Genomic DNA, 25,405 nt, shown 5'->3' on the forward strand with positions numbered 1-25,405 from the left:
CTCAATTTTTTTTTTTTTTTAAAAAAGTTTTTTTAAGCACCAGGGAAGTTTGGTTTTGTTAGGAAGACATTGTGGAAATGTTTTCCTGACATCAGAATCACTTGACATGTCCACATGTTCTTGCCACATTCAGCACAGTGGGCAAGTCAAAGTGGCTGAATCTCACACTGTGCAGTCGGCGGGATGCTGCTAGATGGGGGGTGGACCCGTCGGCAAGTCACCTGCTAACTCCGGGCCGGGCGTGTCTCAGTCTGCGAAAGGAAGCAGTTGACTCAGGAGGTCTCCAAGCTGCCTCCGAGTTCTAAGATATCTCTCAGTTCGACATTCTTCTCTAGGGCCAAAATGTTGTTGACTGGGCCCTGATGGTAGCAAAGAGAATCCCACAATGCCCTGCTGGGTTCAGACAGCCATTCGCAGTCTCCACTTAAGAGCTCTGTGCCAGCTCAGCTTCCTCCCCATGTGGCCTGGGGCAGGGTAAGGGCAACCAGCTCCAAGTACCACTGCAGGGGCCTGCACTGTACGGTGATTAAGGAAAAATTCTAATCATGTAGGTCAGTGTTGGGAAATCATGGGAACGGCCAGAGGTCAAAGGCCACCCAGCCAGGATTATCCTCTGCCTCTGATCCTCACAGAGGATGAACTCATCCTATTTAGGCCTGGGCTTCTCAAATGAGTGGCAAATAAGAATGATTTCTTTACCCCTGAGACTCGAGGAGAAGGGCCGGGGCAGCCCTACAGAGACGGCATGGCCTGCAATCCCAGGGGGACCCACCTCGCTCCATCTTCTCTAGGAGGTGGCTGTCAAATTCTGAAGTGGCACTCAGTTTAAAGTGTCCAAGGAGCTGATAGAGGCCCACTGAACAAGTCAGAGCCTTCACTCCACAGATACCAGACCCCAAGCACTCACCTGGCTTTGGGGTACAGGATGCTGGTCCTACCAGTCGGCCATAGCTGCAGCAATGTCAAAAGGCAACTTGCGTCAACGTACTGATCAACCTAAAAGTGAAGAACAGAGAAAGAAACACTGAGTTTCCAAGGAAGGTTTCTGGAACACACTGGCAGTTTTAAATGTCTCTGAGGGGGAATTACACAGCAAAATGTCACATTTCCACCAGAGCTTTGCCCCTGCTACCTTCTGCAACAGGGGCAAGTGGAGAAAATAAATTTCTGCCAATCTCTGTGGTATGAACTGATACAGTGCTAACCAATAAATGCCAACATTCCAGACACTGACTTCACCAGTACTGACAAACACATGAAGGCATTAAGCAGCCCCATGCTGAAACAATTTTTTTTTTTTTTTTTTAAGAGCCTCACCCAGGCTGGAGTGAAGTAGCACAATTATAGCTCACTGTAACCTTGAACTCCTGGGCTCAAGCAATCCTCCCGCCTCAGCCTCCTAAGCGGCAAGGTCTATAGGCATGTGCCCCCAAGTCCAGCAAATTGGGTTTTTTGTTGTTGTTTGTAGAGACAGGGTCTTGCTATATTGCCCAGGCTGGTCTCGAACTCCTGGCCTCAAGCCATCCTCCTGCCTCAGCCTCCCAAAGTGCTGGGATTATAGTCATGAACCACCTCACCCAGCCTAAAATTATTTTTATCTTTCATATACTGAACACACAGATAAATGGTTCAAAGTTTTTATGAGAGTATTAATGACATTAAAAACAGAAATACTAATACCTAGCATTTAATAGGTGCTTAGTTAGTAGCATGTTCCAGGTACTCTGCTCAAACACAGCATCTCTTTGAATCCCCAAGACCACCTTAGGGGTGGGTACTGGATCATGCCCACTTTACAGATAAAGAGATCTGATGAGTCCAGCATTCAGGAACTTGCCCAGGTCACAGAGCAGGCAGGTGGTGCCCATGGCTCACCCAGGTCTCACTCTTCAAACACGACCTCTTCACCACCACATTTTCTGGCATGGACCCCAGGGAAACCACCCACAATTCCAGGCAGTACTGAGTTGTCCCTCGAGAAAGATGAGGGCATGATGTGCCCAGGAACTTGTGGGCTACACCACCCCCACCCCCAATGGAGGTGGCTTTGCCTCCTACCCCAGAGGTCATCTCCATGGGGCTTACGCTGTCCAGGGAGGAAGGGGTTGCCTGTTTTACAGACAGAAGAACTAAGGCTCAAGAAAGTTCAGACACTCTCCCAAGGTCACAGAGAGAGAGGCCCCATGACTTCTACTCCTGATTTGTGACGTCAGACGTCCAGAGGCTGAACCTACTGAACAAGCCAAATCCCAGACTCCCAGGCAGTTCTGTCAGTTGTAGCTTGCCAAATAGTGTCAACATCACCTCTGTTGTCATTCTTTGCACCCACATGACTACCAGGAGCTTGCTCTGATATGAAACCTTTATTTTTAAACTGGGTTCACAGCAATTCACAGCTCACGGATGGTGAGAAACACTCCCACAGGAGAACTTGCAAAATAAGGATGGGAGCCAATACCAGTGAACTACATGGTACCCTCCTAAATGAGCCCAGGGCTGGCTGTGGCCACTGCCAGGGCCAACTCCTCAGGAAGGACCCTTTCTGCCGCTTTTTTGGGCCCCATTCGGGCTGGGAAATCCAACAGTGGGGTGGTGTTAATCCTAATTCATTCATACCTGCTGAGCTGAGGCCCCTGTGCCCCAGAGGTGGGAAGCCTCAGCAGCAGATGTCCTGTGCTGCTCTGCAGCAGGGTCATGGCCAATACATAAAAGTTAGCCATGTTTCTATACACTACCAACAAACAACCAGAACTCAAAACCTTTAAAAAAAAAAAAATCCATTTACAGTCACATAAAAAATGTGAAATACTCGAGGATAAAAAAACTACAATAAAACATCGCCCCCAAAAATGAAAGAAAATCTACATAAATGAACAGATATGCCTTGTTCATGGGTCAGAAGGTTATCAATTCTCTCCCAAATTGATCTACAGGTTCAATGCAATCTCAATCAAAAATTCCCAGGAGATGTTTTTATAGAAATGACAAGCTGATTCTAAAACTTACGTGGAAAGGCAAAGGAGCCACAATAATGAAAACGACGCTGAAAAACAGGAACAAACTTGGAGGACATACCCTACCTGAATTGGAGACTTAGCATAAAGCTACCACAAGACAACATGATATGGACACAAAGACACACAAGTAGACCGACAATCAGAATACATCCACGCATACGTGGACTAATATTCGACAGAGATCCAAGTACCCTACTCTGTGTGGCCACAACACACATGAGACAGCATCTTCCTGGAGGGGTAAAGTACCCCTGCACGGAGGAAGATCAGATCACAGCACATGCAGTGCATCGGGTGTACCGCGCAATCGGCAAGCTGTTTTAAGGTAACCTCAGACTTCTGCACTCTACCACAACTTTCTAGTCTAGCTTGGGGCAAATTCATTCTTGCAGTCACTTGGATTGAAATCTGGAGTTACCCTCTGGGACGGACTCCTCCCACCATCCAACCAACCATCCATCCATCCATCAGGAAAGCCTGGTGGTTCTGTCACCAAATATCAGAGTCCAACCACTCTTCACACCTCCACATGCCACACTGTCCTCTCTGCTGGTACAGAGGCTTCCAAACTATACTCCCTGCTTTCAGTTCTTGCTCAAAGTTCACTCAGAGGGAAGCCCTGTACTCTCCCGGCCCCAGAGGCCCTCCTGGAGCCCTCCCACCCCAGCCCCCACCTGTCTGCCTGCTCACTCTGTTCCAGCCAAACACGCTCCCTAGCCACACCTCCAACACACCAGGAACCCTCCCACTTCGGAGCCTTTCAATGTTTTAGATGAAATCCCAGCTACTATGTCATTTCAGCAATCAATTCTTCAATCTGCATCCCGAATTGAAAATGACCTTTAAAAAGTAACTACTGACACCTGAAAACTTAATAATCCCTTATTGCCAACAAATGCCCAGCCCATATTCGGCTCCACAGAATTTATCAGCAATGTCTGCACACTGGTCTGCCCTAATGGTAGCTGCTAGGGTGTCTGCACTAGCTGCTCCCTGCGCCACACATCCTCATCTTTGCTCAAATGTCTCCCTTGCAGAGGCCCACCCTACCCACTGTCCACCGTCCACACCCCTACCCTGATCCTCCTCTTCCACAGAACCAGTCCCCGCCCACGGGGTACACAACATGGCTACTGTGTCGTCTAAGGACTTTCTCACCTAGCAATAATGTAAATGCCACAAGGGCAGGGGTGTCTGTCTGCCTGACGCCTGATTTTATTTCAAGCACCCAGAACAGTGTCTGACACGTAACTGGTGCTCAATTAATATTTATTGAATGAACGAGCAGGAAAGGTTTAACACTGAAGGAGAAGGCACCAATCTGAGGAGCCACAGCAACAGCCCCTCAATATAATCAGTACAGATTCACAAAGGAGCTGCAACCAAGCACAGATCACTTAGCATTATCAGAACTAACAGCATGTCCTGAAAATGAATTGTAATCGCTTTTCACTGATCTATCATTTGGACTGCTTTGCCATCCACCCCACATTGGCTGGGTTCAGAGAGCTTTCACTGTTTTTATTTCCAACCCATACATTTAAAACAGTATCAAGTAACCCTTAAGTACACAATTACCAACTCATGAGAGACTCTTCTGCTCCCTTGATAAATCATTATGGTTTGGCTTTGACCCTGCACCTGGTACCCCCCCCCCCCGCCACACACACACACACCCCCACCCCCCCACCCATCCCCATGACCCTATGACTCTCCATTCTGAGGGAAGATCACACTTGGAGAGAAGGTAGCTATGATGATTTACATGAAATAAAGTCACTGCACTTTGGGCAACAGAAGTCCTTTGTTGCCATTTTATCCTCTCAAGCTCAGGCAGGTGAGGTCAGCTTCCTTTTAACTTGAGGGAAGGAGGCACAGCCAGACACTGGCCATGTCTAGGGAGCTCCGGTCCCATGGAGACGCTGGGGCTGCAGCACCCCTGGCCAGTACAAGGACATCACCTCTGGGGCTGTTGGCACCTGATGGGGAAACCTGGGCTCTAAAAGGTGCCCCAGGGGCCCCCTGTTGTCCCTTCCACGGGCCCAGCCCTACAGAAGCTGCTGCACACCTCCGCAGTCACCAAGCACTTGTGCTGCCTCTAAAATTGTTCGACTAGGTCTGCAACCAAATATTTGTCCCCTTGGCTCCAATCCAATCCTGGGAACATGACATTAGGCCCAATAAAGTTCAAGATGAAACCCAATGATACTCTGCACCTTCTCCCACCTCTCTCCCCAGGTCTACAAAGTTTACTTGTCCTCCAAAAACTGAGTGCCTCCTTCACAAGGGTTGCACAGACCCTCTCTGCTCACAGTCCTAGCAAATGACTCGCAAAATGTCAAGGAGAGGAACTGCCAGGCTCTATCAAAAAGGGAGAAACTGAGGCAGGGCAATAGTGGAGCACCTTGATGAAGACCAGAGGCCATGCTGTTCCAACGTGTGCTGGCTGGAGAAGGATTAGCTTGAGTCACAGATTAAGTTTTCAAATCTGGGGGTCGGCACACTACTGCCTGCTGCCTGTTCTGGTAAATAAGGTTTTCCTGGGACACAGCCATGCTGACCACATTGTCTAAGGTTGTTTCCGTCTACGGAAGAGCCGAGTAGGGGCGACAGAGACAGTAAGGCCCCAAAACCATAAACACCGAGTCTTGAAGGATGATCCTGGAGGAACCTGCATCCCTGATGGGCTGTGCTGAGCATTTAAAAGGCTCTCAGTAAAGGGACAGAGGTGACCCTAGCCAGAGCAGCACGCCACTGATAAGAAGTCAGGAGAGAGGCACAGTGAGGAGGTGCTCAGATTGGTCCCACAGGACATAAGAAGTACCTGCTCTCCCCAAGGCACAGAGCCTCATCAACCCTCCGTGTCCCCATGGAGTGGGGAAGAGTATGACTTGGCAGACTAGAGATGCAAAGAACCTGCCCCAGGAGGGCCAAGGAGCCGACAGTGAGGCTGGATGCACGAGCCAATCCTTGGCAACCAGAGCTGGCAACGGGCTGCAGAGTTCCCATCTCTGCTCTCAAGCTTAGACACCCACTAGGGTGGCAACCAGTATGTGCCCTCGAAGACCCTGGTCTGCCCCTGCTTGTCATCCCTTGGCTTTGGTAACCATAGCCTCACTGAGGGAAGGTTTGTCTACTCCCCGCACTGAGCCAACAAAGCCGTTCCTAATGTCCCTAAGTCCCCCCAGTGCTCACAGCACCTCACCATGGCTTTCAAAGCCCCACCCTGGGTGCACATATGCGCATGTTCACAAGCACACACACTCCATGCTCCTGGGGCCAACTTCCTGGCCTCCTCTCAATTCCTCAGACCCACCAAGCCTGCCTCCACTGCAGGGCCTTTGCACATGCTGTTGGTAGGCAGGGAGAGCCCTTCCTTCCTCCTTTTCCTCCCATCCATCCTTTGGGTTCAAGTGCCTGTTACTCAGGCCAGCTCTCCCCAAGCAGCCCCTCCCAGCACCGCAGACTACCACACCGAAACTCGCTATCTGACACTGAGTATCCCACTACGTTCTCTTCCCAAAGGCTACAAGCCCCACAGAGAAAGAGCCCTTGCTCATCTCCCCATCCAACACCCAGTGGACATGGAGGAGGACATGGCAAAATGGCATCCTGCACGAGGTGTCAGCACAACCATGAGGTTTCCACTACAGTCTTAAGGCAAAAACATAACAACATAAACTCTGCCCTTAATTAGAATAGTGAGTCAACACCAGAAGAAGCCACGTGGAGATAGGCAAGGCCACAGTGACTGCACAGCCTCTGGGGTGAGCCCAGGCTTCCCAGTGGTGGAGCTGCCGGTTATACCTCCCTCATAGCTGTCCCAAGGTTCCAGAGGCCACAGTGGCCTCCCTCTGGCCACCAATGAGAATCAAGAGCTACCGCAGTGCCAGTGGCACCCACACCCTGCACTCCCCTCCTCCTTTCCTGTTGGTGAGGTTCAGTACCCCACCCCAAAACCCCCAATTACAGTCCTCGCATGGACCCAGAGCCCTGCCCTCTGGAAAGCTTGGACTCCACTACCACACCCTCAAGACCATCCTGAGGACCAAGTGACATGCCCTGGCACCAGGCACCAAACAGAAGCAATTAGTTCTTACTTTCACTACTATGGTTAATGTTGTTCCTCAAAATACCTCAACTTCTATCTGGATGCTTCCAGTGTTTCTACCCTTGCTCCCCAGTGGTTGCCCGGGCAGTGCACACAGCAGTTCAAAAATGCACATAAGCCCCCATACTGAAAATGCCCAGAAATCAGATGTCTACATACAGACGACGCTGAGAATTTAGAAACTATTTGAATGTTTAAGTGTTTAATATTCAGGATGCTTGATGCGTTGCAATATTAAAAGGACACCTGGGCTGGGCGTGGTGTCTCACGCCTGTAATCCTAGCACTCTGGGAGGCCGAGGTGGGCGGATTGTTTGAGCTCAGGAGTTCGAAACCAGCCTGAGCAAGAGCGAGACCCCATCTCTACTAAAAATAGAAAGAAATTAATCGGACAACTAAAAATACATAGAAAAAATTAGCCGGGCATGGTGGCGCATGCCTGTATCCCAGCTACTCAGGAGGCTGAGGCAGAAGGATCGCTTGAGCCCAGGAGTTGAGGTTTGAGGTTGCTGTGAGCTAGGCTGACGCCACGGCACTCACTCTAGCCCAGGCAACACAGTGAGACTCTGTCTCAAAAAAAAAAAAAAAAAAAAAAAAGGACACCTGAAGAAAATGTCACAAGAACAAAAGAGAAAATGACTTCTAAGTTAATAATGAGGATCTAGGAATTGGTTTCTCACCTTCTATATAAACACACCAATAAAAATATCAATGTGCCATGCTAAGGGAATTCACTGACAAATACACCTACAGGAAAACGAGAATTACCTGCAATCCCCCAGCAGTACCCTGGAACAGACTCTCCTTAAATTCCCTGCAGATTTCAGGTCCTAGGATCACCCTGCCAAGCCACAGGAAGCGTATCCAGGTCCCATCCCTCCAGGGACTGAAGAAAACCCACAGAATCTCTGTGCTCCAATGCTCCGCGCTCCCAAGATGATGTTACAATGAGCCTTCTAGAACCATACGCATCTTTTTTTTAATCCCCCCTAGTAACCGGCACAAGGCAGGCCATCAGTGAGTGCCTTTGTCCCTTTCTCCCTGAGCTAATTCTTAGAGGATAAAATACATGTTCTCACAGGATGCAGGATATTTCTGAAACCAGAAAGCTTCAATTTTTTTCTTTACTGTGGTAAAACATACATAAAACTTACATCTTAACCATTTTAAGTGTACAGTTCAGTGGCATTAAACATATTCACACTGTTGTGCAACCATCATCCACCCATCTCCAGAACTTTTTCACCTGCCCCAACTGAAACTCTGTCCCCACTGTACACTAACTCCACATCCCCTTCTCCCCACAGCCCTTGGCACCCACCATTCTACTTTCTGTCCCTACGAATTTGACAACTCTAGGGACCTAATATAGGTTGGATCACACAGTAGGTATCCTTCTGAGTCTGACATACTTCACTCAGCATAGTATCCTCATGGTAGAGACACCTGCATCACTTTAACCCTTTGGAGCCAAAGTGTGTAGAAAACAAACTCAATGAGCCTGGTATACCCAGGTGTCAAACAAAGCATGGCTCCGGAACCCTGCTCCCAGCCCAGCCATGCCCCTGACATGCTCCACTACCAAACAGTCCTTCCCTCCACTTCCGAATAAGCTGCATGAAAAAGCACTGGAAACCCTTGGGAAGGACCTCAAGACGGCCAGCCTCACCCCAGATCTTAGCTGCAGAAGCATCCTACCTCCCTGGGGACATACCTGTTCCAGCCTTGTCCCACAGCCAAGGGCGTCAAGAAATGCCTGTTGGGTGAACGGTGAAGATGACTAGCTCATCTTGGGCACAAACTTTTCTTCAAGTGGAAGCCAGAGATATCACAGCCCATCCCAAATCCACTCCCTGGAACTAGATGCGGGGAGCCTCACACAGGCCCACAGGGGTGTGAGCCCTGAGCTCCGGTCATATTCAACTCTAGACAAGGGAGACTCCAGACAACCAGCTCAATAGTGCCCACCAATCAACGTCACTGAATAGGAAAATGCTAACTACATCCCCGCCTTGAATTCTGAGCACCAAGCCCACCTATCTTGTAGACAGAGCCAGGCCCAGGGGAGCGCCACACTGGGCAGCTATCTGCCAGGCTGAGTCCACAGATGCTGCATGGAAAACAAAACACCAAGTGACACCACTTGAGGTACCCAACTTGAACAAGAAGGCAGAGGGTGTTAGCCAATCATTTCAGATCAGAAATGCCCAAAGCACCCCAATTATCTCTCGGTCAAGTACTGCTGACGAGATTAAGAGGGAGAGAGGTGAATATGATTGTCTGGAGGGGGGTTCCCATCTAGTTTGCCTTGGGCAAGTGGGTCATTTCCTTTGCATGTGCACCTGTGTGACTTGTGACCAAAAAACTCACAGTCCTCCTGGGATGACACTAATAAGGGAGTCGGAGGAGTCCGAGGAGGGAGCATCTGAGTTGCCAGAACCAGTGAAAATAGGAAAATTTGGGAGAAAGGATCATAAAAAACCCCACCATGGCCAGGTGCTGCCAGGCATGGTGGCACACACCTGTAATCCCAGCTATTCAGGAGGCTGAGGCAGGACGATTACTGAGCCCAGGAATTTGAGGTCACGGTGAGCTATGATCGTGCCACTACACTCTCACCTGGACAGCAGACGGAGACCCTGTCTCTAAAAAAATAAATAAAAAAACAAAGAGCCCCTCCTGCAGAAGACACCGCCTCCATTGTAGGAGAACACCAATAGTTCCAACAGCAGCCAGCCTTGTCCCCAAGAAATCGCCACACAAGTGGCCCCTACGTTGTGCAACATGTCAACCAGCTACATCAGCTTTACAGTCAGCTACTGGGTTTTTTCATTTCATACCTAGAAATAAAACCTCCAGCCATTCTATTCTTGTGGCAAGTTTCCAAGTTTGGTTTTCAAGAAGCAGTAACACCTTACCTGTCACACACCTGTCACCTCCTGCAAAGGTGAGAATCCTCCTTTCACCAATGGACAGAGCATCTGTTACCTCTGAGTGGTCCCAGGCCCCAGCCACAGGGGTGTCACAGGATCAAAAGCAAAGCCCCCAGGTGAACACCTTCTCCACGCCATGGGAAGAGCCTCAAGTCACTCCAGGCAGAGGTGGCCACTTTGTGACAACACAGGCACCAACCCTGATCTGCACATTCACCAGCAGGGCAAAGACCAGTAAATTACCCCAAGACTCTGCAGAGCAGCATCCTCCCAAAGGCCCCATGTCCAGAATTTACTTCCCCATCCAGGCGTCTAACCTGTCTTCAAACAGGTCCTGGTGAAAAAGCCGCTGACTGCAGCAATCTGGGAACCTGCGCGGGTGCTGCCCCAGGAGTCCGGCCTGAGAACCAGTATCTCACTTTCCAGGATGTTTTTCTTTGGGAAAACTGATGCTGCTGTTCAAGAGCACCCAGAGGGAGGAGCGTGCCAGGAGGCCCCCACTATATACAAATGGAGACTGAGGCCTGTGGGAAAAGAATTTCATGGTCTTAAAATCCAAACAAAATCCACCCACAGTATGTTCACGGTAACCTATCCTTATAACATCCAGGATGACACTGACCATTCTGTTCAGCTAGCAGCAACTAGGATAGCAGAAATCTCACCAAAGAGGGACAGACCATCACGTGGGCCTGGTGGAGGATCCAGTTTTCACCTTTAGTCCCCCCACGCTCCAGGGAAGGTGCCCCTGTGGCACTTGGGCACTTCCTAGGAGGCAAGGATGGCCACCAGCTCACCCACAAAGAAAGCGTCCACCAGCTGTGACACCGCAGGACAGACCTGCAGTGTCAGATGGCCTCTGCCACCTTTATCCCCAAGGATCCTCCAAGGCTGATAATAGAAGACTGGGAGCAAGTGACAGAGGTCTATTTAAACTGGTGGTTTCCAGAATACTGAAGGGTCTACCTAGATCCAAATCCAGAGTGGCTAGTGAGTACCCAGGCAAGCGGCAAGGTCAGTGTCATCCACTCACGAACCTTGCAGACACCTCAAAGTCCAGTTTAGGACAAAAGAGTGGATTTGGCAGGCCTCAATGTCCCCACACACTTTGCAACCACTCTGCCCACACCACCCCTACCCTCTATGAAACAGACTTCCAGAAATCCATCAAGCTTCCTTTGCTAAGGGGCAGAATTCAACCTCTCTGACTATCATGTGCCAACGCAAACAGTCAATCTGGCAAATTCTCAGACTTGGCCAAAGTGCCTACCAGCCACACCACAGTACAGCACCTACGGCCCAGGGCTCCCAGAGCCTCACCAACAAGCTGGTTCCTAGCTCCAGACATATCATCACTGCCACAAACTCTGATGACGCACCACAGCCATCACAAAAACAGTGTGATTGACTTTAAAATGCTGCAAAGTATGAAGGAAGAAACTGTAACAATAGCAACATCTATCAGTAAATCATGGCTGGTGCTATACACCCCAAGTAAGAATAGAGAGATGCAGGGCTCCACACCTTCTTGATAATGTAACGAACAATAAAAGCATGATTGGAGGACGCCCAGAACTACAGGGGCTCCTGAAAGCGTTTCATAGAACTTTCAGCTCTCCTCACCATCCCCAGCCCTTACAGGGTAAACTGAGGCCAAGCTGGAGGAAGCAGAGCCTCCCTGAAGTCTTAGATGAGATGAGGAAGAGATGAGGGTGGGCTGTCCCTGACTTCTCTCAGCTGGCAGAGCTTCCCAGAGCCCTACACCTCTCATTACTTAATCCTCACAAGAGCTGCATGGGTCCCCAGCCTCACAAAAGGAACATGAGGCTTGGGGAGAGGGGGTGCAGGTGGACAGGGTGCCCTGCCAGTTGGGGGAAGTTCTGCTTATGTGGCCAACTAGCCAGCTTCTAGGAAGCAAGCAGGGAGGAAACTGCCCCAGAGGGTCAGATGCCTGGACAACCTGCTCCAAGAGGAGTGGGACCATCGAGGAAACCAGGAGCCCCCAAATACGCTTGCTGCTTCTGCCTCGAGTGGGCATTTTCCTGGCTGGTAAGAGGCTGAAGTACTAAGACGCTAATGTGTTTATAAGGTACGATGCAAATTTCACTCCAATCTCTGCCTTAAGAAGTCCGTGAACCTATGTAGCCTTAGACTATCCCCTCAGCGGACTATGCCTGCATCTGAGACTCAACCCCAGAGTAAGCCAGGGAACCCCCAGAGGCAGGACTGCCACACAAAGCCCACGTCCGCCACAGATTAGACTCTTTCCTCCCCTTGCCCACACCAGAGTGGCTGCACACGTCAGGCTCTACTCCAGCGGATGGGGCTGGCGCATACTTTGCCCTTCACACGGCTAAGTTGCCGGCCTTGAGAACTCAGACTGCCCATCCAAGAGAAGCATTGCTCTACATGTGGTCAGGTTCCCACAGAGCCCACAAAGTCTATCTCACCCCAGTGTCCCTGAAGCACAGGCCTGCCTGGATGACCCAACCACAAGCAAGACATCCCCTAGGAAGTTGGCCGGGACAGGCTAGCAGGGCTAAGGAGGGGCAGGGGTGTTCCCACATCACCTGCCATCAGCATTCACCTGCTCACTCCCCTCACCTCACCGGGCCAGCCTTACAGGGGACCCTCCTGCCTCCTCTTCCTCAAAGGAGGTCCACCCCACTGCCAAGGCTGCCCCCACCTCCTCCCCCTCCCCTTCCTGCGGCCGCCTCATAAAGACGCAGGCCCTCCCTAACCCTTACACCGTACCAACATCCGGCCTAAGAGCCAAGCCCTGCCTTTCTGTCCCCAAGGGCCTAGCTGCTGCCAGGACAGGGGCTGCTCTGCCCTACTCACAGTCCTGAGCGTTGCTCAGGCTTCAGTGGGGCAGGAAGGAGAGGGCCTGACCTTTCACTGAGAAAGGCACTGCTGGGCCCACAGATTCAAAGCGCTATGGAAAAGCCCACTTACAAAAACTTTGGGGACACCAAGAGAATCATCTTTAATATGTTAACAAGAGGTTTTGTTACTGAAAGGGGAAAAGAAAAGCGTAACAGTGGCTAACAATTACTGAATTCTTTATTGGGTGCCAGGCGAGGTGCCAGCACTTTACATGCCTGAGTTCATTCAATCCTCATAACCACAGAACAAGGTACTACCATCATTACCCACGCTTCACATGGAGGTACTGCCACCGTCGCCCACACTTCACACAAGGTACTGCCACTATTCACATGAGGTACTGCCATGATTACCCACCCTTCACATGAAGTACTGCCATCATCACCCACGCTTCACACAAGGTACTGCCATTATTGCCCACACTTCATATGAAGTACTGCCACCGTCCCCCATACCTCACACGAGGCACCCACCTGTTATCCACACTTCACATGAGGTGCTACCACTGATACTCACACTTGACAGATGAGAAACTGAGGCCGAGATGTCAAGGCGATGGCCCAGGGTCACACAGTTAAGAAGTAAGATGGGGGCCGGGCGCGGTGGCTCACGCCTGTAATCCTAGCTCTCTGGGAGGTTGAGGCGGGCGGATTGTTTGAGCTCAGGAGTTCGAAACCAGCCTGAGCAAGAGTGAGACCCCGTCTCTACTAAAATTAGAAAGAAATTAATTGGACAACTAAAAATATACAGAAAAAATTAGCCAGGCATGGTGGCGCATGCCTGTAGTCCCAGCTACTTGGGAGGCTGAGGCAGGAAGATCGCTTGAGCCCAGGAGTTTGAGGTTGCTGTGAGCTAGGATGACGCCACGGCACTCCAGTCCAGGCAACACAGTGAGACTCTGTCTCAAAAAAAAAAAAAAAAAAGGAGTAAGATGGGAATCCAGACCTCAGGTCAGGCCCAGGCTCAAAGATGAAGCAATATACCACCAGGGACAATCTGACTCTGAGACCAGCCTCAAGCTAGATCCTTCCCAAGGTTCTGGGAAAAATTCCTCAAGCAAAGATGTAAGGACCAGCACAGATCTGCAGTTCCTCTGCTAAGTACAAGCTAACTTAACCCTTTACTGAATTGCCAGAAACTCCCAGAGGAGTGAGCCCAGTTGTGCAAACCCACGCATCCTCGTCTTTTGTAAAAGGCACTAAAACCCTCAGAGCATCCCATGAGCACAACCACCCACCTGACCTCTGTTGACAAAACACTTATTTCTGAGTCCCTGTCTGCCAGCATACAAGATGAGGGAAGGGGCTTGAAGGACGTGATAAACACGCCCCAGCAGCCTATGTCGTCAACCAGGATCGATTCTCATCTTCATTTCCTAGGAGACATACATACACGCACACCAACCACATGCTTAGGGCACTGCAGGAGCAAACCAGGGTCCCTCAGCAGGGAGTGTGAGCACAGAAGTCCCTTCTTCCTTCCCCTCAAACAGCACTGAGCACTCACACATGTGGGGCAGTGACCAAAGCAGACACAGACCAGTGGGAAGGGGACAGGTCCCCTGGCCACTGACACAGCAAGGAGAGTTTGGGACACAGCCCAGGCCCAGCTAGGAGGGCTTCTGGAGTGGGCAGTGGCCAGGGCACATCCTAGCCCTCCCCACCTAACTCCCACCCCTAACCCCCAAATCAGGACCCTGACAGGGTCTTAGTTATCACCAGCCAGATGCCAAGTCATCTTTATCCAGGTCTAAATCACCAAGGCTCCTTTCCCTCCTGTGACCACAACCCCTCCCCACCCTCAAAACCAGTGTCATGGTGGGACACCCACCTGTCTTCTGCCCCCAAACTCTGCCAAAAGAGTCATGATCTGAAAACATTTGAGCAATGCATGAAGCAAGGAAACTTCCTAAAACCACCAAGTAGCAGCTGTTAGAATAATTCATGTGGCTGTTTCAGAAAAGTATCATATTAACTCTGGGTCTTTCTGGAAAAGTATCCAAAACCTCAAGCTGGAAAATCCTCAAAATCTAGAAAATGCAGGTTCCCAACCAGCTCCCAGGGCTCTGGGTTCACATCAAGCCTCTTTCCAGACCCTCGAATTGCTAGAAAGCTCTTTCTCAGGCTAAGTTAAGGTCTGTGTCCCTCTAACCTCCATCCATTACTACTTCACTCATGAGAACAGAGCAGAACAAACTTTTCCTGTGTTTGTGAGACCGTCCCTTGGATATTTTATTCATTCAACTACTATTTATTACACTTTCACCTAACACAAAGCACTGCAGTTTGGAGATGGGGGCATGCAAGGACAGATCAAGTTCTACCCCTGTCCCCTGGAGTCAGCCAATCAGACAGGGTCACAGACTTGCACCCTTGGTTCATGACTCCCCTTGGGTCCTGATGGTCACACAGGGCTGCCACATCTCAATCCACTGCATCCTCTCAGCCCACTGCAGCAAAGATTAGCTGCTTGGGGTCACAGGGTATCTCACCAAACACCCAGCTTGCCCCAGATCACCCTCTCCAGAACCCAGCTCACCTCACTTCTGCCCAATCACCCCTCCAACTCAGCACCTCTAAAACCAAAGACCTGCAATCTGGGGGCCTGTATCACCCTCCAGTCCTTGCTCAGCTGCCACCTCTCAGACACCTCACCTGTCTGCCCACCCTCTCCCTCAGAGTGCCTAGATGTTTGCTTCACGGCACCCTGGCCTGTCTCCCTCATGAGACTCCAAGACCCCGCCCCCCACCCAGGGCAGGAATGGGCCATCTCCCCCACGACTGGACCCCAGCCTTGCTGAGCAGGGAAGGGACTCCAACAGTTGTTGAACCAAGCAATTGTCCTCAGCCCCTGGTATCCAGTTAATCCCACCCATCTTCTTGCACAGTGTAGTGTCTCTGGCACCTGTCCCTGCTTTTTATTCCCCGTCAGGCAAATCCAAGGCCCTAGTAGTTCATGCCTGCCTTTTCCCCCACTACCGGCTTCCCTGCCCAACTGAAGTTGACATTCTCCTGCTCAGAAACCTTTGAGGGCTCTCCATGCTTTTAGAATGAAGTATAAACAGTCTCCTATTTGAGGTCATCAACAACCACAACAACCTGTGTCTTCTGACCTTATTTCCCAGTATGACTTTCCATGAATACTGAAGCACAGGAGGGTGAACTGCCGACTCCATCCCTCCCTGACACTCCGCTAGTGCAGAGTGCAGCATCTCAAGCCTTCTTCACAGGAGCGATGGATGCCCTAAGACCAAGAAAACCGTCTCCCTTCTCAGAACAGTGTGCATTTGGCTGACAGGTCAGATGCCCCATCTTTTTCAGGTCACGGCTTGTAAATAAGGATTATGTTTGTACAGCACGCTGGAGTAAAACAAGGCTATTCACAGCCTAAGGAACCGGCCAGGGGCTGGGGCCACCTGGCCACAGGGACATCTCTGCATCCCTGGCACTCATGCCAGCTTACCGACTGAGCAGCTCTGCCTAGAGTCCAACAGCCAGTGAGTAACACATCTCCTGCTCTGGGCACTTCACAGGGTGGTGATGCAAAGCCCAGACTGCATTTCATTCCATAGGGCACCTACCAGAGTAGCCTACATAGGCTCTTAAATGTCGATGGGATTAACTTTTAAAAATAAGTTTAAAAAAACAAAAGCCAGTCTTGTTCACAGACTCAGAAGACTGCTTAAACAGATGAAAGTTCCCTAATTTTTCTAAGCAATTTAAGTGTCCTTTTTTCTACTGCAATAAGCCAAGGCAACAGGGTGGATAAGCTCCCAGCATCTTAAACTTCACAGAAGGTGGGTGCAAGTCTCTGAGCTGCTCACTCAATGCTGAACTCCTTCCCCAGGTGACCTGTCCACTTTTGCTGCCTTTTGTGCCAAGGTCACCTGATGTTATCTTTAGAAAGTAAGAGGAACCCCCTCCGTACTCCCCAAGAAGAAGAGTAAGCCTGCCCAACAGTGCCAGCAGCAGGAAAGGCCATCAGTCCAATCCTGAACTGAGACTCTGGCTCCCCAAAGGTCTCCTGGAACCCACTCCCCGATCCGTCTTCTCTCAACTAAACAAAACATGTTCAATTCCCTTAGCCAAGTTTGAAGACCCCTCCAGCGGCCAGAACTGACTCCTTCAAATATAAAGGATATGCAAGAAATAACCTCCCTTAACATTTTCAGCAGCCAGGTTGTGCTGTTCTAGAATCATCCAGCCTCCTCGGCAAAGTGTTAAGGCCCTTGCTCTTGCCTTGGACTAGCACAGACGACCATCGGAGCTGGTGCAGGACCTGACATTTCGTCTGTCCCTCTCCATTTCCATGGGCTGTTTTTTTTGCATTTTGAAATGGTTACCCACATTACCATTTGAAGGATGTCTACAAATCAAGTGCAATTACTTTATTTATAATAGATGAGGGAAAATAGTTTTATACTCTTAAAATTTAAAGCCATCACCCACTCATTTTCAGAACAGGAAATACTACTAGTTTGTTTTTTTATAAGGCAGCCCTAAGTTCTTCCTCCCAGCGTCCTGTACCATCTCACACTACAGATACCCACAATGACCTCAGGATTCAAAAAAGGGACAAAGCCCTGAGGAAGGAAACTGGCCAATGGATCTACATAAATAAAGTGAGGAGGAAGCTAAAACAAAACAAAATTAACCAAGCCACAAAGAAATCAGTAAGAACAACAGAGATCAGAAAGACTAAGCAAGCTCCAGGAGGGAACAGGGAGCTATGTACTCCACTCGTTCCTTCTGCAAAACAAGCTCGGGCAGGCCACTCCTCCACTTGGGCCTCAGTTCCCAGGTTGTAGCATCAAGGGTTGCCCTGCGCATCTTCAAGTCCAGGCGCCCAGCGTTGGGTTCAGTGGAACAGAGCAGAGAGTAAATCCCAGGTAGAATCCTAAATTTGTCAGCTGCCCAACTACCAAAAATAGCCTCATCTCTAAGGCTATGGCCTAACAAATACAAATTGACAGTAAGGCTACAATTACATTTCAATCCACACTAAGTTAATAATATCTTTGCCCAAGAAAACTTCAAAAGCAGACCAGGCAACTCCTAGCACTGACACCTGAGGCTCTCATCCTGCCCTGGCCTCCTAGACTTCAGCATCAGGAAATGTAGCTTATACAATGGGAAAAGAGACAAAAGCAAAAGACTTAATACTAAAAACTTGACCAAAGGTCTAGGGAGGGGAGGCAGGAGATAGATGATCCCCATGCAAACTACTGGGAAGCTCAGTTAATCAAACAAGCATATTAAGGAAAATGCCAAACACACTAGCAGGTTTTCCCTGGGTTAGGGTGAGTATAAGAGAATCCCAGAGAGAGAGCTGGCTACAGAATCCTCTGGGAGAACACACCATTGAGGGATCAGGCATTAATCATTTGCAAGCTCAAGGATACTGTATGAAACAACAACAGAAAATGAAGTTCAGGTGTTCAGTCGATGACAAGCAAGTCCTGAGAACAACACAGGTCCCCAGTGACTCAACCAATTCAATCAATGCCTTCAGACCGAGAATTCAATTCTCCACTCTACTTTCTCCAGTCACATTGAGCAAGTGGGAAAAACGTTCCTGTGGATGTGAAGAAAGGTGGAGCGGCAGGTTTCAGAACTTGCTGGCAGAAAGAGCCTGCCCAAAACACACAAGAAAACTAAAAATCTGTTGACACTACCAGAAAAATCCACCAAAGCCAAACTCCAGTGTCACGAATACAGAATGCTCCTCGACTTACAATGGGTTTGATCAAAAGATTAGCACAAGGTAAATGCATTTAATGCTGGCAATACAGCAACCTGTCCCCAATTTACAACGGTTCAACTTACAATTTTTCGACTTCACATGGTACGAAAATGATCTGCATTCAGGAGAAACCATAACCCCATCATAAACCAAAAGAAACTCCTCCACTTACAATGGGGTTACATCCCAATAAGCAATCTTAAGTCAAACCATTGTAAACTGAGACCTACTATACTAGCCTGAAACCCACTTACCTCCGAGACCATGGTGAGCAGCTGCCTCTAAGGTAAGAATGTGCTGAGATAAGTTTAACAGCCACTCACTCAAAGGCTAATTGCACAGAACAGCTACGATTGGAGGCAATGTCATGTGGACATTATATGCAGATTTAGGGCCACAGAGTTTGTCACTTCCCTTCTGGATACCACCAGACTTTTTAAGTGAATCGCCTTATGATGAACTCTGACTACCCCAAATTGTTAGCCTCCAGCGGGGGTTCTGTTATAAAGAAAAGCTAGTTCCTCAGTCTGCTTCACCGTGCATAAATGAGATGTCAGATGCTCAGGGTACTGTTGTGCAGTTGTCATCTGGAGGGAGAAGGATTTTGGCTCCGAGGTGAACGGAGAAGCAGAGGCTGGAGTAGCCCTAACTACTTGTGAAAATTTCCCACTTGTTCTAACAGCCATCCTAAGATGGTCAAAGATATTGACCCCATCAACAGATGAGAAAGCTGAGGCCACGGGGCCAGGTGACCGGCCCAAGGCTGAAAAGAGGTGAACTACCTGTAGTCAGTGACAAAGCCAGATCTGTCCAACTCCCAAGCTGGCCAGACAGCTGTTAAGTCTGGAAGAGAGGTCCAGAAGGAGAATGAGATTTACCCTGGCTCTCCCAGTTGCTACTGTGTGCACCATCAAACAACCTCCATCCATCCCCGGCCACAGTCCACTCAGCGATAAAGCCCGAGGTACGGGGACCCCTCTCAGTTCCTGAAGGCAGGACCCTGTGATAGATCTGCCTGGCAAACAGCGTCCCATCTCACAGGTGGAGAGGCTATCCCTGAATGTCAGGATGTGGGCTTCATCAAGCCTAGGCCAGGAAAGAGGCTGCCTCTTGGGATGGGGCACAACCAACCCAGCCATTCCTTATCACCAGGAAGGCCCCAAGGCTAGTGGAAAAAACATACAAAGTCTGAAATCTGAAAGGCTGAGTCCCCACTAGCAAAATAATCAGCAAGGTAACGCTGGCAAGTATCACCCCCCTATAGGGGACCTTGCTTTCTTCCATCTGGACAGTGGGGCTGGGCTGTGGCACAAAGCTGAAGCATGTCTCCAAGGGGCACACACAACAGTGACGATTTGCCCACAAGCACGGAGGTGTTCCCCATAGGGGAGGCAGGGCAACTGTTCATGCCTTTCTGCTCTGGCTCATCCATTATAGTCACAACAGCACATTACAGTCACAACTAAACTCCAAGTTACTGGACATGTACATGCACTATAGGTGCTGGGGCAGATCACTTGCATTTACTATTTTCACTCCCAACACAGCCTTCCCTGGTAGTAAGTAAACCCCCTCTTACAGAAATGGGAAACAGGGGGAGGTTCAGCAAGGTCCCATCATTAGGAATTGGCAGGGCGTGGCTCACACCAGACTGTCTAGGTTGTCCATGACGCCACTACAAAGACCTGGGCCTGTGGCCTCACTCAGCAAACAGCTGGCAGCCCTGGACTTGCAGTGGCCTCCCTGGCACAGGAAGAGCCAGTCTTCCACCATAATGCAGCAGTATTTTTAACATGTGCTCAAAGGCACCACCTTATTTAGGCTGAGTTAAGTTTCAAGGTTCAAACTAAAAGATCTGACCAGCAAGGCAGGCTGGGCGACTCGAGGTCCTGAGATGGGGCTGTGGGAGGACTGGCTGAAGGGTTCTTCAACAAATCTTTCAAACAACTGAACTCTCTCTCCAATCCTGCACTACCACTTGCCCTATAATGGCTCTGCCCTCCTTGCAGCTGCAGTTAACACCTGGCTATCTTTGAGGCCCAGCAGCCTCCAAGTCCTACAGCTTCAAACCTCCCCAAAACCCCCAGCTCGACTTGCTGGAAGTCCCTTTTCAGGCGCTGCCCATCTCTTGCCAGCACGTCCTAACTTGGATGCTGGCCTCCACACTCCTCAGAGATAGCATGTCTGATAGCTGAAGCCCCTTCATGTAAGGAACCCTAGAACTGGCAATCAGAAGAGAAAGGCAAGTGCCCCGACAAGCTCACCTGTGAAAGGGGTGCCTTTGGGAGGATCAAGAGAGAAAGTGGGTGTGGGGGCAGAGAAGCTGCAAAGGGCACTGGAAGTGCAAATGTGAGACATTCTCACTGACCCCTTTCCCCCACACCCTGGAGAGTTTCGTGGCTTCCCAATCACTTCCTGATGCTACCTGCAGGTATTTCATTAGAGTAAATTCCTTTGTCTTCTAAAAGACTAACCTACATTTCCATCTGACAAAAAGAGGTCACAAATACAGCCTGGAAAGCATGGGGTGGGGGAGGGGCAAGAAAGCCCATAGTCTGACATTCTCTTGACAAAAAAGTCCTGCATCGCATTTGTGGGAATCCGCGGGAATCCAAGCTCCAGCAGGATCTGTCCCCAGCCAGCACTTCTGTTTCTGCGAGCACCAGTCTCACTACATGTCGCTGCAACCACTTCGAGATCCCTGCCTTTTTCATCTCAACGTTCTTAACAGACTGCCTTCCTAATTCAATTCAAAGACATACCTTTGCACAGTTAGCATATAAAGTAAGTCCTGTTACCTGGAAGACTAGCAATCTGAGGCCAGACTAAGTCACCTGCTGAAAGAGCGCAGATAACTCAAGAACATCCATTCTAACAAATGACCACACTTAGCAGGCAGCACAGTTCTGTAAACTTCAAACTATGACACTGCCAACTCGTTCTTCTGGTTCTGCCACAATCCCAACCACACAGGGTTGGGAGGGAATCCCAGGGATGCTCTATTACCCCAGGTCGGCTGCTCACGGAAGACTTCACCCACTGGCCTATTTCATAATCTTCCTAGCTTTCTACAACGAGCATAAATTAACTCAATTATGGGGGGGGGGGGCGGTCTAGAGAAAATAGCCCTGCCTGTTCCATGTGACGGCACAGAAACACCCGGAGTCCAAGCAAGCAGTTCTCTAGACAAGCATGAGTCGTACAGCCTGTTAGATGCTAGCACATGCTGATGGTCCTTAACTAAACTGTGGTAAGGGCTCTCACATTTTTGTTTCTCTTGGGAGTTGACATATCCAAGACTCTGCAGGTCATTATTAATTTTCTCCCAAGAGAACAAATACGAGAAAATGCCAACATTTCAAGAACGACTTGACTGCTTCAGTAGTCCCATCCTTGAAGCATCCTTCAGTCATCTGCTAAGACCAAAGAGGTCCTGGCTGTGCTCCTCACTGCACCAGCCCCTGCCTTATCCCTTTCACTGGGGTCCCACTGCCCTGGGGGTAAAATCCCAAACCCCACCTCAGCCCTTCGGTACCCAGCCACCTGCCCATCTAGTGTCTAGTGCCCTGTGACCCTCTCTGTTCCAACCACAACAATGTTCTTTCAGTCCAAGCACTCTCTTCCAGAAACTCTTTCCCTTTTTCTCTTTACCTACTTAACCCCTACTCATCCTCTGACCCCTGTAGAAGAAAGGCCCCTTTTGGACTCACCAGATCAGTGTCCTTCTCTCCTTGCCCCTGTAAAGTTTCCCCATGTTTATGAGATTAATTATGATTCCTGGTCCACTAATCTCACTGTAAACTTCACTGAGCAGGATTCCCAGCACAGTGCTGGAGGCACGGTATGCACTCTGATATTCATTGAATAAATCAATCCAGAAATCACTAAATGCAATGCCAGAAATTCACAAAATAAATGATACAAAACAAGTCAGAGGAGCTACTGGAGAGTTGAAAATTAGAGTCTTTAAAATGTTGCATTACTCAAAAAATGCTTCTCATTTAAAGAAAACCCACAAAATACAGATATACTAAAAAGTTAAAAAAAAAAAAAAATCTGCTGCTAATCCTAATCCAGAGATTTTTATTGACATTTTGATACAAATCCTTCCAGGATTTTTTCCTGAGAGTAGCATTATTTTTCCCTCACTATCAAAATATAAGATCGTGGGATCTGCCAAATGATACTGCATTAATACAGATGACTTGACATTTAAAAAAATGATGTCATCTGAGTGGAAATAACAACGCATGCATGCATCCAAATCACTAATACAGACGCCCTCCCATTCTCTACACCTGCGGTCCTCAACCCCTGGGCCGCCCAGTGCCATCTGTAGCCTGTTAGAAACCAAGCTGCACATCACGGCCTCAGCTCCAACATCCCTCCACCCCCTGCCCCCCGCCCCATGGAAAAATTGTCTTCCATGAAACTTAGGAACCAGGCCACACAGCAGGTGAGCAGTGGGCAAAGCTTCATGTGTATTTACAGCCACTACAGTTGCTGCTCCCCAGTGCTCGCATCAGCGCCTGAGCTCTGCCTACACCCCCCGCACCACACCCCCTGTGGAAAAATTGTCTTCCATAAACTAGTCCCTAGTGCCAAAAAGGTTGGGGATCGCTGTTCTATACAACTTCCAAGATGAAAGGCAACCCTGATAAAAATCAGCTTTAGAATTTTAGGAGACAAACAAGAAATTAAAGATGAAGGGGGTGAGGGAGTAAGTGAAGAGCAAGGGCCTAGAAAGTCCCTCTCAAAATTCTAGGAAACTTTGCTGAGTCCAAGGCTGAGGAAGGCAAACGCAAAGAGGCAACTCCGTGGCTTGGCTCCTTAAAGGCCAGCTGGTAACTTTGCTCTCCCAGGACAAAGCAGGGCCAGAATGGTGTCCCCAAGTCACCAGATTATTCCCCACGCCCAAGGAGAGGTGCACTAGAGCCTAGCCAGGAAAACCTCCTCGTGTTTTAGAAGCTCCAGAAACATGCTCACTCTTTTGCCTTGCAAACAGCAGCATTGTGGAGCTCCAAGCTCTGGAGCACCAAGCACTGGGTGCCGGGCTCTGCCTCTCCACTAAGCAGCCTTGGGCAAGCAGACTGGCCTCCAGGAGGCCCAATTTCCTTACCTGTGAAGTGGTGATTATACTCCCCAACTCCCCGTGGGATCTTTATGTGCACTGAATATGCCTGTGCACAGAGCTTTGCACATAGTAGGCACTCAAATCTGGGAGCTAGTATGAGCTATTAGCCCTCCTCCACAGCCTGCAGTCAGGTCTGACAAGCTACTGATTTTAGAATATATTAACAAACTGGTGCCAGCAAACACTATTTCGTGTAATCTAGCTTAACAGAAAACTTGTAACTACCACCAGAAGAAAAAGTAAGTCAACAGGATGAGTAAGTCCAAGACTGAGGCAACGGCACAGAGAGCTGTCTCTCCATTTCTCTGTGCTGCCACAGCCAGGAGGTGTCACTGTGTGAGTGGGCACACAGAACCAGAGATGTAACCAGCACCGTACTCCCAAGAAAACTGAAAGAAGTAAATCGGTAAGGAAGAGAGAAACTTAAAGGTTCAAATGACTCACTCAGACTTTGACCTGAAGAATTCAAAGCTCTTAAGATAAAGATGAACTACACACCTACAAACCTTAGGTAACATACACAAAATTAAGCGGTCTCTACAAAATTCTCAGGGCAAGGCAAAAACACGCACCCAAGTGTTGTCATTTTGTTCCTAAAGGAGGGGTCCCCATTCAATTTTGGGTCCCAGCGTGCACACACACCAAGTGCCCGTCAAGCTCTCAGCCAGGGCCCTGCTCATAAGCCTTTCCTAGTTGAAGTGATCAATTCCGATTCTTGGCAATAATCCCTTTAAAAGGCCAGCTGCTGCTGTTTAGTCACTGATGCGGACCCATTCCAGGTGGGAAAAAAGAAATCAATGGAGCCACCGCCTAGATGGGGAGGCAAATTTCAAGTGTAGGGCTCTGGGAAAGGCTGGAGACCAGAGAGGGGGAAGGGTCCCGCGGCTCCCGGGGGTCAGGCAGGAAGGGCGCGAGCCGAGGGAGGGCGGAGGGAGGGCCGGCCCTGCAGGCGTGGGCACGCGGGGACTCTTATTCTGACACGGGAGCCGCCGCCGCCGCGGGGTTCAGCGCCGCAGCCCAGCCCGCGCGGGACCCCCACCCCCTGCGCGGGACCCCAGCCCAGCGCGCCCACGTGCCGCCCCCACCAGTCCCGACCGCTTAGGAGCCGCGCCTGGCGGCCCGGCCCCTCCCCCGGCCCCGCAGGAAGCGCAGGAGGAAGCGGGGCGACGCCGCGACTTTCCGGGACCCCCGCCCCGCCCGTCCCCCACGTGCCCGAGCAACGTCGGAGCAAGGAACTTTCCAGGGCAGCGCAAGAAGACGCTCCCAGAACACGAGGAGTAGAACTCGCTCGCTCTCACTTTTCCACGCTCACGCGGGGGTCCCTCACAGCCCCCCGTTCCCCCGACCCTGCTCGGCCCGCGCCGCCCCCGCCGCTCCAGTCTGCACCGCGCGTCCCCGGCCCCCGCCCCCAGCCAACTTTGGTCCGGAACTTACCCGGCCACGGGTCGGCCGGGCCCTAGGGCAGCGCGCGGGTTCGCGGGGCTGCGGGGCCAGGGTCGCCCGAGGAGTCGGGCGGCGGAGGGGCCGGGGGCGCCGGGCTGCGCGCGCTCGCTCCGCCTGTGGGGCCGCCCGGGCCCGCGGCG

The 25,405-nt window shown here is 50.2% G+C and overlaps 1 protein-coding gene across 7 annotated transcripts in view; it reads right to left on the reverse strand.

Moving 5' to 3' along the window:
• The window catches only part of GATAD2A (GATA zinc finger domain containing 2A), a 101,363-nt gene that overhangs the window by 61,949 nt on the left and 14,009 nt on the right, over nt 1–25,405 (reverse strand). For 2 of the 7 annotated variants that reach the window (XM_012654137.1, XM_012654131.1), the window contains exons 1-2: nt 25,257–25,301; nt 908–996 (exon numbers count right to left, since the gene is read on the reverse strand). The gene's annotated coding sequence lies outside the window, so the exon portion shown is untranslated. Of the gene's footprint in view, nt 1–907; nt 1,040–13,462; nt 13,484–25,256; nt 25,302–25,405 lie in introns of those variants that run through there. The other 5 variants (XM_012654133.1, XM_012654138.1, XM_012654135.1 and 2 more) reach the window with 4 other exon arrangements.

Source organism: Propithecus coquereli, unplaced genomic scaffold, assembly GCF_000956105.1.
Source record: "Propithecus coquereli isolate 6110/MARCELLA unplaced genomic scaffold, Pcoq_1.0 Scaffold438, whole genome shotgun sequence".
NCBI lineage: Eukaryota > Metazoa > Chordata > Mammalia > Primates > Indriidae > Propithecus > Propithecus coquereli.